Source organism: Mus pahari, chromosome 14, assembly GCF_900095145.1.
Source record: "Mus pahari chromosome 14, PAHARI_EIJ_v1.1, whole genome shotgun sequence".
NCBI classification, from domain to species: Eukaryota; Metazoa; Chordata; class Mammalia; order Rodentia; family Muridae; genus Mus; species Mus pahari.
In genome coordinates, this window is record NC_034603.1 from 74,907,920 (window position 1) to 74,922,179 (window position 14,260).

The window sequence follows — 14,260 nt, forward strand, 5'->3', positions numbered from 1 at the left end:
TACAGAGTGAGTTCTAAGACAGCCAGAACTACATAGGGAGACCTTGTTCAAAAACAGACAAAACAAAACAAAAACTCAGTTGAATTACCAGGATAAAAATTTAACCATTGCAAAGAGGAAGTTGTTGTGACATGTGATGGCAGTGGAGTGCAGGTCGGACATTCATTCTGACCCCTGATCCTCGAATCTCATGTCTAGGATCCTCTCCCAAGGAAATAATACAAACGAAGGGGGGAATTGTATCCACACTTGTGTTCACTCTGTTGCTTGCTGTGTGTTAAAGTGAGAGATTGTTGGCTCTCAACAAGGAAGGGTTTATTATAATCTTTGTGTTGCTACTTCTTTTAAGTGACACCAAAGAACTTGGAGGTGGTCCTTTTTTTTTTTTTTTTTTTTTTGAGATAGGTTTTTTTCCCTGTGTAACAGCCTTGGCTGTCCTGGAACTTGCTCTGTGGAGCAGGCTGGCCTCAGAGAGCCACCTGCCTCTGCGTCCCACCTGTTAGTATTAAAGGCGTGCACCGCCACTGCCTGGTGGAAGCGATCCTTTTGTATGTGCAAGTGTGTGTGAGCATCGTGCATGGGGGCCAGAGGTTGACATTGGGAGGCCTCTACCCTTCTCTAACTTTTCTTACTTTGGGGACATGGTATTTCACTGGACCTGGAGCTCCTTGCTCGGTGAGGGTGACTGCCAACAGGCTCCTGAGAGTTTCATGTCTCTGCTTTCCCGTTCCCAGCCCTGGGGGTACAAACTTTGTACTGCTGTACCCTGCTTCTACATGTATGTTGGGGATCTGAGCTCAGCTTCTCATGTTTGTGTGGCAAATACTTTACCCACTCTTAACCACATTATCCATAAAGAGTTGTCTTCCTACCCCCGTTATAAAATTTGTACAAAAGCATCTCTACGGTGTTGACCATTTCAAGTAGACATTAGACACTGTTGGCTAACATTACTCATGCACTCATGCAGCTATAGAATTCTGATTTCACATATAATTTTTTTCAGTACTCAGTAGTGTTATTTCTGTGTAATGTAAATGGTATGGCTAGACCAGTCAGTTGGCTAACAAGCGGGAGGAAGCTCTTGCTGGGTTCCTGTTAATCTGCTACACTGCGCAGTTACACGGAGACGCTCTGAGGACAGGTCTGGAGAGCCGTCACGAGTGCCCCAGACCAGTGCTTTCTTGTGTACATTTTATAGAGTCTGACGCTCACTCTTCTGTTGTGGGGTCAGTTTGCACTTTTTGTAACTTGTGTATGTATGTGTGTGTCATTTTAAAAGTAAACAGCTCATTAGCCAAACTACATTGATTTTGATACATTATCTTGTATTGAATACCAATGCCAAGAAGCAAGTGATGGTGACCTTCAAATTTAATTCCTACTTTCTTGAAACATCACAGAATATCACTAAATCAAAAAACAATTCTATGTATGTATCCATCCATCTATCTATCTATCTATCTATCTATCTATCTATCTATCTATCTATCTATCTATCTATCTGAGTTAGTCTCTGGTTGGCTTGGAGCTTCCAATGTAGACCAGGTTGACTTGGAACTCCCGGGGATCTGAGGGCTGGGATTAGGTGTGTGCCACTATGCCTGGCCCTTCTTAAATAATTCCTACATATATGTATACATATAAAATTAACAGCTTATTATAATTTATTTTATTTAATATCTAGGAAGTTTGCCTCCCTCAGCAGTGCTAATGCAATTTCAAGAGCAATTGGGAATTAGTTAAGCTCTGTGAAGTTGTTGTGCACCTTGTAGGTAAATACTTTCTATAGCACGTAGGAAGGATCTCTCTAAAATTGGTTTCATTCTCAGCAAACTGTCCTGGATCATAGCCTTTATTGTTGCTGATGCTAGCGTGTGTTCTCTTTTTAGAGTAACTTGATGCCCCTCAGAAGACACTAATGTGGCATCCGTGGTGTCAGGGCCTTCACAGTTGCCATGGGTTTGTCCTCTCCATCCGTATGTTCTTCTGAAATTCTGTTTGATCCCGCAGGAACTCTAGAATGGGTATCTGTTGGGTGGGCACACAGTCCGTTGGTAACTGGCATCTGGAGGAAGTGCAGGATGATCTTTCCTGAAATAACTCTATATTTCTTTCTCTCATTCTGTTATGTGGGGTGTGGGACTGAGTGAGCTCAGGTCATCAGGCTCAGCTGCGAGCACCTTTACCTGTTGAGCTGTCTTCCTGGCCTTGTGTTTTGAAATGTTTTAAAGTAACCATAGACAGGAGAAAAGGACCTACAAGTGTTTCAGTACCTCTAAAGCGCAGAGGCCGCTGTGCACAAACACAATATTTGTATTAGACAGTGGTTTTTAAAAATATTATCTGAGACCCAGTCCATAATCTGTTTTACTTGGTTGCTCTTAATATATTTTTATAGCTGACTTGTTTAATTGAAACCTAACAAAGAATTATAAAGTTTTGAAGGTGGAATTCAACTTTAGAAAATAGCTGTCAATTCCTTATAAATATGGGTATGTACTATGTCTTGGTTAGAACCTAAAGTACATGGGCTTGAGCTTACGACTTTTAGAAACAGACTCAGGGTGCTGTTGGGTTCCGGTTTTGATGTCAGTGACCACTGGTTAAGTAATATGGTTAAATCAATTTTCATTATTTTAGTGTAAAACAGGGTAGGAACATGTAATGAAACAACTCTAATGCTTTGAAATTTTCACTGTACAGGAAACTTAGAATTGTGTTCAATGTATTTATTTATTCCTGTGTGTGTGTGTGTATGTATATATGTATGTTATGTGTGTACATGTGGGTATATGGGTGCTCCTGTGTGTGGTAGGGCCTATCAGAGGGCTTGTTCTTCCACCATGTGAGTTATAGGTATGGAGCTCAGATCACCAGGTTTGGCATTAAATACTTTTATCCACTGAGTCACCTTGCTAACTCCGTAGCACTTGGTATTCAACAAATTCCACGAAATAATGATTTGTGATATTTTAGATGAACCTTGATTATTATAAACATTATGAGGTGTACAGTTCTGAAACCCTAGCCAAGAGTTTTGTCAAGTTAAAAAGTCACCAAGTTAAAAAGTCACCGTCACAAGTTCATGTCAGTGAGACTTGACCTGTGAAGCATTTGATGGTGCAGCCAGCAACCCCTGTTAGGTGGCTAGACTGGGACCTAAGAAATTGGCAGGTTACTGAATGAGCCTTGGGTGGTTTTCGTAAGGGAGATGTTGACATCTTTAATGACCTTTCTTCTCAGTACAATTTAGAGTAGATATAGGTACATAATCCTGGTGTTAAAATGATCCTTTTATGGTGTTTTGGTATTATGGTTGTGAAAGAGCAGTACGTTTTGAATTTGGCCTTTTTCGGGGCTACTGAAGTGTGAGTTGATGTTCTCTCATCATACTGGGCAGCTACAGTGAGTTTCAGGTCCCAGTTAGCTCCAGGATCAAGAGGCCAAATAACCAGGCCCCTGCAGCAAGTGTGTTATGTTGCTAGCATTGCTAGTTGGAGTATTGGGGGAAATTGAGGCTTGTATTGTACTGTATTGTACTGTACTGTTCTGTATTGTACTGTATTGTATTGTACTGTACTGTACTGTACTGTATTGTATTGTCGTTTTTGGTTGTGGTGGCAGACTACCTCCCAGGGCTAAGTGTTAGGCATTTTTAAGCTGAGCTATATTCCAGCTCCTAAAGACACTTAAAAATTTTAATTATGTGTATATGTATGGGTCTGTGAGTTAAGTGCAGGTGTCTGCTGAACTTGGAGGGGGGTGTCAACCCCCCTGGAACTGCAGCTGCAGGAGGTGCTGAGCTACCTGACCTGGGACTGGTAACTGAACTCAGGTGCCTCGGACAAGCAGTGTGTGCTCATGACCCCTGAGCCCTCTCTCCAGCCTTCAAAGATACTTGAGAAAATGTGTTTCATTACCATCTATTAACTACACACAGTAATGGCTTTCTTTCATCATGGCATCCTCACATATGCACCTGATGTATTCTGATCCTGTTAACCCCATTACACTCTGTCCTCTCCCAGCTGATCCTTTCCATCTGACTGACTAGTTCCTTCCACGCTCCTGCCATTTATTTCCCTTTTCCTTTCAGTTGACTCAGTGAGTTTAATTAGGGCGCACAGAAGCACGGGCAATTTACCAGAGTGGAGAAAGTTAGATGCACTTTGGTTCACATTATTCGCACTGAGCTTCTCAGGCTGGGGTGACATTGTAAGTCAGGGAGACTCTGCAGTTTTTACAGTAATTAAAAGGCTTTGTTGGAAATATATTTAGTTGATAGGATAATAGTGTTTAATCACAATATCTCAGGTCAGGGCCTCTGAAATCCATTGTTTTATTTAATCCTGTTGTCTTCTCAGTTTCCTAGCTGTGGAAACATGCTATGTGATGAGTCAGCTTGTTTAAAGCACAGTGGCAGTTGTGAGCAGGACTGTGGCTTTGATGTGAGACTGTGGTGGGAAGCCATGCTGCTGTCTGGAGCCACATGTGTTATGTGTCTCTACTTCAGGCCTTTACATGCTGAACACAGGGAAAGAAAAGCTGTTCTTTTATTCTAGAAATAAAAAGCTGGAGGCTCTATTTTGGGGGGGGGGTATTTATTTTGTTATCTTCAATTATGTATGTCTTGTTCAGTGTGCTGTTGCTGTGAAGAGACATCCTGACCAAGGCTTCTATTAGAAAGAAAGCATTTAATTGAGGGCTTGCTTACAGTTTCAGAGGTTAGAGTTCATTATCGTCATTGTGAGACATGGTGGCACACAGACAGAAATAGTACTGGAAAAGTAGCCGAGAGCTGCACCCTGATTTGCTGGCTCAAAAAGAGATTCTGTGCTAGGCATGGGTTTTTGAAACCTCAAAACCCACCCCCAGAGGCACGCCTCCTCCAGTACTTCCTAATCTTTCAAGTAGTGCCACTCCCTGGTGACCAAGCATTCAAATGTATGAGCCTATAGTGGCTATTCTTCCTCAGATGTCACAGTGTTTATGTGCCTGTACGTGGGTATGTTGCCTGAGTGCTGATCTCATGCATGTCGTGGAGGCCTAAGATGCTAGATCCTCTGGCTCTATAGTTGCAGGCAGTTATCTGCTTGCCTGACGCGTGTTGGGAACCAAATTTGGGTCCTCTGCACGCGCAGCAAGTGAAGAGCAAGTATCCTTAACCCCCGAGCCAGCTCCCTGAGTGCACCTCGCTGTTGGGCCAGTCTGTCCTGCTGCTGAGCTCCTGGGATTTTCCTTCTTCTGCCCCAGCCGCAGGGTTACTGGCATGTGTGGCCTTGCCTGGCTTTTATGTGGGTACTGGAGATTCAACCTCAGGTCCTCTTGCTGTCACATCAAGTGCTACTTCTCAAGCTGGCTTTTAAAAAAGACATTTTCTAGACACAAAGCTTTTTTTTTTTTTTCCTTCAGGAGGAGTTTAGAATTTAAGTTTTTCTAGTTTGAATCAATTATAGGTTGGTAAGTTGTAAGGAGAGGTTGCATGTATGCTTCGAATCCTTTTCCATGATGGTTTTGACTTCTGTTACTCTAGTACTATATCAAAACCAATAAATTAGTGTTAGTACGAATGTGTATGGCATGTGCCACTTGTGTTGATTCGTGTAGCCACCAACCACCCCAGCACAGTGTTCTGTTGCCATAATACCTCACCGTGCTGTCTGTCCCATTCCCAGTGCTCGCTACCCGTCCTGACCCCTGCCAACCACAAGCTCCTCCCATGTCACGTGTCATCTCGTCGCTGCTATCCCAGCAGAGCTGTGGCGTGTCTGACGGCATGTCTGACCGGAAGTGGCTGTGCTCATTCACTTAGTGCCTTTGAGATCGGTCCAAGCTGGGACAGTCAGTAGTTCAGCTTTGATCTCTTAATAGGAACTGAAGGCTTTATGGAATTGGATTTTGACTTTCAGTCTCATTTCCCCCAAATGTTTATTTACGTTTGTACATAAAGCTCATTTTAAAAGTTCTGTTCCATTTATCTGTATTTGTTTTGTGTGTGCATGTACGTGTGCATGTATAGAGTGTGTGTGTGTGTGTGTGTGTGTGTGTGTGTGTGTGTGTGTGTACGGCAGAGAGTAACTTGTAGGATGTGGTTTCGCCTTCCACCCTGAGGGTCAGATTTGGGCTGTCAGGCTTGGTGACAGCTCCTTTCCCCACTGAGCCACCTCGACAGCCTGATGTACAGGACTTATATTTAAATTATAGATTTTTGAAAGCTTAGTGTTTAAAATTGTGGGTCAGGCCCGGCGTGGTGGCGCACGCCTTTAATCCCAGCACTTGGGAGCCAGAGGCAGGCAGATTTCTGAGTTCAAGGCCAGCCTGGTCTACAGGGTTAGTTCCAGGACAGCCAGGACTATACAGAGAAACCCTGTCTCCAAAAAAAAAAAAAAAGACTAAAATCATGGGTCTTTTGTTGTTGCTTAGTGTGAATTGATGTGGAGGAAATGAGCTGTGAACCAGGGTGAACTCAGTTGTAGGATTCTTGTTTATAGTGACTCTTATGTACAACTGTAGTTGTACATAAATCTTCAGCTTTATTTTTGGAGACAAGTTCTTGCCGAGTTGCCCGGGTTGGCATTAAACTTTTTGTCTTGCCAAGGAAGGCCTTGAACTCTATCTAGAGTTCAATGTGGATGCAGTTACAGGTCTGAACCACTTGTGCTTATGAGTGATGCTGTAAAAGAAATGTTATCTCAGTGCTGACTGGGCACTTACTAGTGCTAACCCTGTATTACTTGTGTGTGTGTGCGTGTGTGAGTGTGACTGGGGCCTGGTGCATGCTGGTCTTGGCTGTGGGCTGCAGCCTCAGCCCTGAGATTGTATTTGTACATAGGCAGAGATTTAAGATAGTGTATACTTTGCCTTGTGTGATCTCAGTAAGTCTTGTGCCACAGTGACAAGAGAAAGTGCCTATTAGCACTTGAAACAGAGATTTCTGTCATAGGGCAGACACAGAAGAGTGTAACTTTAGTCATTTCAAACCTTATTTTTAATGATGATTCCTAACCGCTTTAACCTCCCTTGTAGCCCACCACTCACCAGAGGTAGGGAGGAAGAAAGGATACGGGGTGGGGATGGGGGTGGGGGTGGGGGTGGGTGGTTGGGGTAGGGTAGTGGACCTGTTTAGAAAGGTTCTTTGGAGCAACTCCCATCTGTGTTGTCTGGAAATCAGCAGTTGAGTTCACAGGTTAGCAGCGGTAGCTTGAGCCACTCTAGCAGAATAGCCTCTCTCCTGTGTCCACTTCAGCTAAAAGTTCTTCACAAGTCTGCCTTAGTTTTTCACCTGAGTCCACTTTAGGAAAACACTCCTTCAAGTGTTTGCCCAGGGTGTCCACAGTCTTCTTTGGTGAGCCAGCTAGTAAGAACAGTAGAAGGCTTGCAACAGAGATCTCAAAATACTGACTTCTGAAACTGAGAAGAAGAGAAAGGAGTTTCAGGATAGAAAAAGCCCCTTTTAAACTCAACTTTTCTTCAGAGTGTTTTCATTTGGTTACTCGTCACTAACTGTCAAAACTTTGCTGTGGTCATAAGGCAGGTGCAGCTCTGGAAGTTTAGGGTCTTTAATGAAGAGGGAGTTGAAGACACTCTAAGCAATGGAGTCGTTTCCTGTCCTGTGCACATACACAGGCATGTTTGTTTGTTTTTGGTTTTTCCAGACTAGATTTCTCTGTATAGCCCTGGCAGTTCTGGAACTTGCTCTGTAGACCAGGCTGGCCTGGAACTCATGGAGATCCGACTGCTTCTGCTTCCCAAGTGCTGGGATTAAAGACGGGCACCACCACAGCCCAGCGCATGAAGGCTGCTTTTTGCACATTGAATTTTAACTATGCTAAGAGTAAAAGCTTTATTCAAGCATGTATGAATGTGCACCATGTGCATGCCTGGTGCTCACGAAGTCAGAAGAAGGACCCTGGAACTGGAGTTAGACATGGTTGTGAACCACCATGGGGGTCATGGGGACTGAACTCTGGTCCTTTGGAAGATCAAACAGTGATCTTACCTGATGATCAGTCTCTCTGTGAAACCATTCAGTTGAGATTTATTTATTTATTTATTTATTTATTTGTATATAAATGAGAGGCTCTAAATGATAGGGTCTTACTTTTTAGCTGTAGCCAGACTAGTACTTATTATATAGACTAGGCTGGGCTTTAAACATAGAGACCTATGTGCCTCTGCCTCCCATATGTTGGCATTAAAGGCATTCGAGTGCCAGCTGAATTTGTGCTTTTTAAGATTAATTTACTTTTATGTGTGTGTGTGTGTGTGTGTGTGTGTGTGTACCTGTGTAAGTTTATGTACACTACATGTGTTCAGGATCCCACTGAGGCCAGAAAAAGGTATTGGATCCCCTGAAACTGAAATTATACATGGTTGTGAGCTGCCATGTGGGTTCTGGGAACCGTACCTGGGTCCTGGGTCCTGGGTCCTCTGTGGGAACAGTTAGTCCTTCAAACTGCGGAGCCCTCTTGTCCATACCCCTGCATCTGTTTCTATACACTGTCCTTTTCACAAATCTCTATGAGTTGTGTGGCAAATGAATTGTCAAAAACCTAAATGACTGATATTTAGGAAGATACTTTATGATTATTTATTTGATTTATTTTGAGACAGGGTTTCAGTGTGTAGCCCTGGCTGGCCTAGAACGGACCACGTGGACCAAGTTGACCTTGAACTGTAGATGATCTAATTGCTGTGGCATTGTGTGGAGGTAGATGTCAGAGGGCAACAGGCAGGGATTGGTTTTCCCTTTTCACGATGTCCAGGGCGTAAAACAGTTGTCAGGCTCGGTGACAAGTATATTTACCTGCTAAGCCATCTTTGAAGCCCTTGGTAGAGAGCTCAAAACAAAATAAACATACACATGTATGCTTAGAATAGTTTAGTATTTTTTTAAATAGATTTATTTATTTATTTTATGTATGTGAGTACTCTGTCACTCTCTTCAGACACACCAGAAGAAGGCATCGGATCCCATTACAGATGGTTGTGAACCACCATGTGGATGCTGGGAATTGAACTCAGGACCTCTGGAAGAGCAGTCAGTGCTCTTAACTGCTGAGCCATCTCTCCAGCCCTGGTTTAATATTTTTGAGACATAGTAGGTCTTGTCTTGGAGCATGACTGATACTTACTGTGTAGTTCAGACTGGCCTCAAGATTATTACAATTCTGCCTCAACTTCCTAAGTGCTCGAATTACTGATCTGGGCCACCATGCTGGACTTAGAACTAAAAAAGTTTATTGTTCTGTGTGTGTGTGTGTGTGTGTGTGTGTGTGTGTGTGTGTGTGTGTGTGTGTAGGGTGTGCGCGTGGACGTGTACTATGGTGCTCTGTGGAAGTCAGGGGGCAGCTTGTGAAGTTGTTTTTTTCCTTACATCTTAGTGTGTTCCAAGTCAAACTGCAGTTTCCAGGCAGTTGTGTAGCAAGAGATTTTCCCAGATGATCCATCTTGCCTTCCTTAGGATTTTAAAAAACTTTTGATTCCTGTCCTTGAAGCAGTGATTCTAAAGTGATTGTATTTAGGTACAGATTATTTATTAAAATAGCTTTTTTTTGGCATTTTATTTTTCTAAAGAATTTTTAGGTCAGTGCTTTCATTAGGCCAAGCTCCTTAATAAAAGACTGGAAATTAAGGAAATAATTTCTTTTGTCAAAAATTAATATTATCTTGTTGCAGAAAAAGTTCAACTTTTATTGTCCCTCAAGCTTCAGATGATGTTTCTCTTTGCAGGTGACTCTTGCAAGGGAGTCCTGTGTCCTTGTGAACGGTTGAAGGCTGTTGGCCCTAGCCTGACTGTTCTTGTTGAAAGGGAGATGGGTATTCCTTTAGAATTACCCAGTTTCCAGTCCAGAGCATCCTGTGTATCCGGAAGGATTTGAGAGTTGGTGGGAAGAGAATTTATCTGCATGGAATTTTAACTCAAAAAAAGATTTTTCTTTATAATCCTGAAGATTATATATATTCAGGAGAGCCAAGGAAGACCGTTGGCAGCACTGCAGTTTGACGGTGTTACAGGGCACAGAAGCAGGGCTCTGTGCTAACGGCTTGCCTCTTTGCTTCCGCCATCATTATGTCCTAGCAGACAGAAATTAAATTGCATTTAGGATAACAGTTGGAAGAAAAGCTGGTATAGCTACTTGTCTGCATGATGGAAGGAAAGGAACGTGATTTTGATAAATTCTGAGACATCCAAACACTACTGCAACGGAAGAGTCTTAGAAAGTAAGAGCTGCAAGTTTGTGCAAGCTCCGAGATCCACAAGAGGCGCTCAGTAGGCAGCACTTCAGCCTCAAAATATTTTGTGGTGGTGCACGCCTTTAATCCCAGCACTTGGGAGGCAGAGGCAGGTGGATTTCTGAGTTTGAAGACAACTTGGTCTATAGAGTGAATAAGTACCAGGACAGCCAGGGCTATAGAGAAACCCTGTAAGCCCCCCCCCCCCGATATATTTTTACATGTGTTTACTTTGTGTGGATGATCACATTGGAGTTCAGAGGACAGCTAGCAGCGTGTGGTTCTGTCCTTCCCATGTGGTTTCTGGGGTTGTTGTGGAAGCACACTCCTTTCTCCACTCAGCTACTCGCTCGCCTGTGCTTTCCCTATCGTTTTTTTAATTCTAAAATGTTTTTAATTGGAATTTTTATAGCAAAGTTTTATAGACTCAAGAGATGGGTCAGTGGTTATGAGTACTGGATGCCTCTTCTGAAGAACCAAGGTTTGATTCCCAGCACCCATGTGATATCTTAGAACTATCTATAACACCAGTCTTGAAGATACAACATCCTTTTTTGGCACCAGACATGCATGTGGTACAAAAACGTGCAAAACACCCATCTACCTATATCCAAGAATATTTGGACAACACAAATTCCAACACTCCACCCACCCCCAACCCCCAAGTGTGTGCGTGCGCGCACAAGTTTTGTTTTGGCTTTTGGCTTGTTGATTTTCTGACTTTCTTCCCCTCCCCTTTTTTTTATTTTTATTTTTATTTTAAAGATTTATTTATTTATTATAAGTAAGTACATTGTAGCTGTCTTCAGACACTCCAGAAGAGGGAGTCAGATCTTGCTAAGGATGGTTGTGAGCCACCACGTGGTTGCTGGGATTTGAACTCTGCACCTTTGGAAGAGCAGTCGGGTGCTCTTACCCACTGAGCCATCTCACCAGCCCCCGCTTTTTTTAAAAAAGGAAATAATCATCAAAATAATTTATAATAGTTAAATGTCTCTTAAATATACATAATATCTTCTGGAGCTAAAAGTAATATGCACTCAACCTGTTTTAAAAATATATTTGGAACATTAAGCATGATAGAAGTAGAAAAAAAAATCTTATGAAGTCCTGTATGAAACGAAATTATAAGTTCATGATTAGACAGAAACCATTCCATTTCCAAAGGAGAATACACAGCGTAACTGTGGCTTCAGAGAATGAATTGGGTAGTGTTCCTTCTGTTTCTCTTTTGTGGAGTAGTTTGAAGAGTATTGGTATTAGGTCTTCTTTGAAAGTCTGATAGAATTGTGCACTAAAGCCGGGCATGGTGGCGCATGCCTTTAATCCCAGCACTCGAGAGGCAGAGGCAGTGTGATTTCTGAGTTCGAGGCCAGCCTGGTCTACAGAATGAGTTCCAGGACAGCCAGGGCTACACAGAGAAACCCTATAAGGAGAGAAAAAAAAAAAAAAAACCAAAAAAAAAAAAAAAGAATTGTGCACTAAGCCCATCTGTTCCTGGGTTCTTTTTGATTGGGAGACTTTTAATGACTGCTTCTATATTTCTTTAGGCATTATGGGACTGTTTAGATGGCTTCTCTGATTCTGTTTGGTATTTGGTATCTGTCTAGAAAATTGTCCATTTCATCCAGATTTTCCAGATTTGTTGAATATAGGCTTTTGTAGTAGGATCTGATGATTTTTTTTTTTTAAGATTTATTTATTATATGTAAGTACACTGTAGCTGTCTTCAGACACTCCAGAAGAGGGCGTCAGATCTTGTTACAGATGGTTATGAGCCACCTTGTGGTTGCTGGGATTTGAACTCTGGACCTTCGGAAGAGCAGTCAGGTGCTCTTACCCACTGAGCCATCTCACCAGCCCCGATTTTTTTTTTTTTTAAATTTCCTCCTTTTCTGTTGTATCTCCCCTATCATTCTTGAGTTTGTTAATTTGGATACTGTCTCTGTGGCCTCCGGTTATTCTGGCTAAGGGTTCATCTATCTTGTTGATTTTTTTCTCAAAAGAATCAGTTCCTAGTTGGTTGATTCTTTGTATAGTTCTTTTTGTTTCTACTTGTTTGCTTTCAGCCCTGAGCTACTCCTCTTGGGTGTGTTAACTCCTTTTTGATCTAGAGCTTTCAGGTGGCTGTTAAGCTGGTAGTGCATGCTCTCTGCAGTTGCTTAGTGGAGGTTCTCAGAGCCGAGTTTTCCTCTTAGCACTGCTTTCATTGAATCCTGTAAGTTTGGGTATGTTGTGCCTTCATTTTCATTAAATTCTAAAAAGCCGTTAATTTCTTTCTTTCTTTCTTTTTAAAGAGATTTATTTATTTTATGTATATGAGTACACTGTAGCCGTAGAGATGGTTGTGAGCAATCATGTGGTTGTTGGGAATTGCACTCAGGACCTCTGCTTGCTCATTCCCTGCTCGTTCTGGAGATTTATTTATTGATTTATTTATTTATTCATTTATTTGATTGTTTTTTCGAGACAGGGTTTCTCTGTATTGCTCTGGCTGTCCTGGTACTCACTTTGTAGACCAGGCTGGCCTCGAACTCAGAAATCTGCCTGTCTCTGCCTCCTGAGTGCTGGTATTAAAGGCATTCGCCACCATGCCCTGCTGATTTATTTATTATTATATGTAAGTACACTGTAGCTGTCTTCAGACACACCAGAAGAGGGCATCAGATCTCATTACAGATGGTTGTGAGTCACCATGTGGCTGCTGGGATTTGAACTCAGGACATTTGGAAGAGCAGTTAGTGCTCTTAACTGCTGAGCCATCTCTCCAGCCCTTTAATCTCTTTCTTCACCAAGTTATCATTGAGTAGAGCATTGTTCATCCATATGTGTGTGGGCTTTCTGGTGTTTTTGTTGCTATTGAAGACCAGCCTTAGTCCATGGTGATCTGATAGGATGCTTGGGATTATTTCAATCTTCTTGTATCTGTTGAGGCCTGTTTTGTGACTGATTATATGGTCAGTTTTCGAGATGGTACCATGAAGTGCTGAGAAGAAGGTATAGTCTTTTGTTTTAGGATGAAATGTTCCATAGATATCTGTTCAATTCATTTGCTCTCTAACTTCTGCTAGTTTTAATGTTTCTCTGTTTAGTTTGTGTTTCCATGATCTGCTTATTGATGAGAGTGGGGTGTTGAAGTCTCCCACTATTATTGCGTGAGGTGCAATGTGTACATAAAGTTTCTTTTATGAATGTGAGTACCTTTGCATTTGGAACATAGATGTTCAGAATTGAGAGTTCTTCTTGGTAGATTTTCCTTTGATGAGTATGTAGTAGTTTTCCTTATTCTTTTTGATATCTTTTGGTTGAAAATTGATTTTATTCAATATTAGAATGGCTATTCCAGCTTGTTTCTTGGGAACATTTGCTTGGAAAATTGTTTTCCAGCTCTTTACTCTGATGTAGTGTCTGTCTTGGACACCAAGGAACGTTTCCTGTATGCTGGGTCCTGTTTACATAACCAGGCTGTTATTCCATGTCTTTTTATTGGGGAATTGAGTTCATTGATGTTAAGAGATATTAAGGAATAGTGATTGTTGCTTCCTGTTACTTTGTTTTTAGAGGTGAAATTATGTTTGTGTGGCTATCTTCTTTGGGGTTTGTTGAAAGATTACTTTCTTGCTTTTTCTAGGGTGTAGTTTCCTCCTGTGTTGGAGTTTTCCATCTATTATCCTTTGTAGGGCTGGATTTGTGGAAAGATACTGTGTAGATTTGGTTTTGTTGTGGGGTATCTTGGTTTCTTCCTCTGTGGTAATTGAGAGGTTTGCTACTGCCTGGGCTGTCATTTGTGTTCTCTCAGGGTCTGTATAATATCTGTATAATATCTGCCCAGGATCTTCTAGCTTTCATAGTCTCTGGTGAGAGGTCTGGTGTAATTCTGATAGGTCTGCCTTTATATGTTACTTGACCTTTTTTCCTTACAGCTTTTAATGTTCTTTTTTTGTTGTTGTTGTTTTGTGCATTTGGTGTTTTGACTACTATGTAATGGGAGGAATTTCTTTTCTTTTCTTTTTTTTTTTTT

The 14,260-nt window shown here is 41.9% G+C and overlaps 1 protein-coding gene and 1 pseudogene across 5 annotated transcripts in view; one reads left to right on the forward strand and one right to left on the reverse strand.

Annotated features, from left to right (window-relative positions):
* Positions 1-14,260, forward strand: part of Helz (helicase with zinc finger) — a 145,936-nt gene that overhangs the window by 33,121 nt on the left and 98,555 nt on the right. The gene's annotated exons all lie outside the window — the stretch shown is intronic.
* On the reverse strand, positions 1,673-5,781 carry LOC110331150 (annotated as a pseudogene).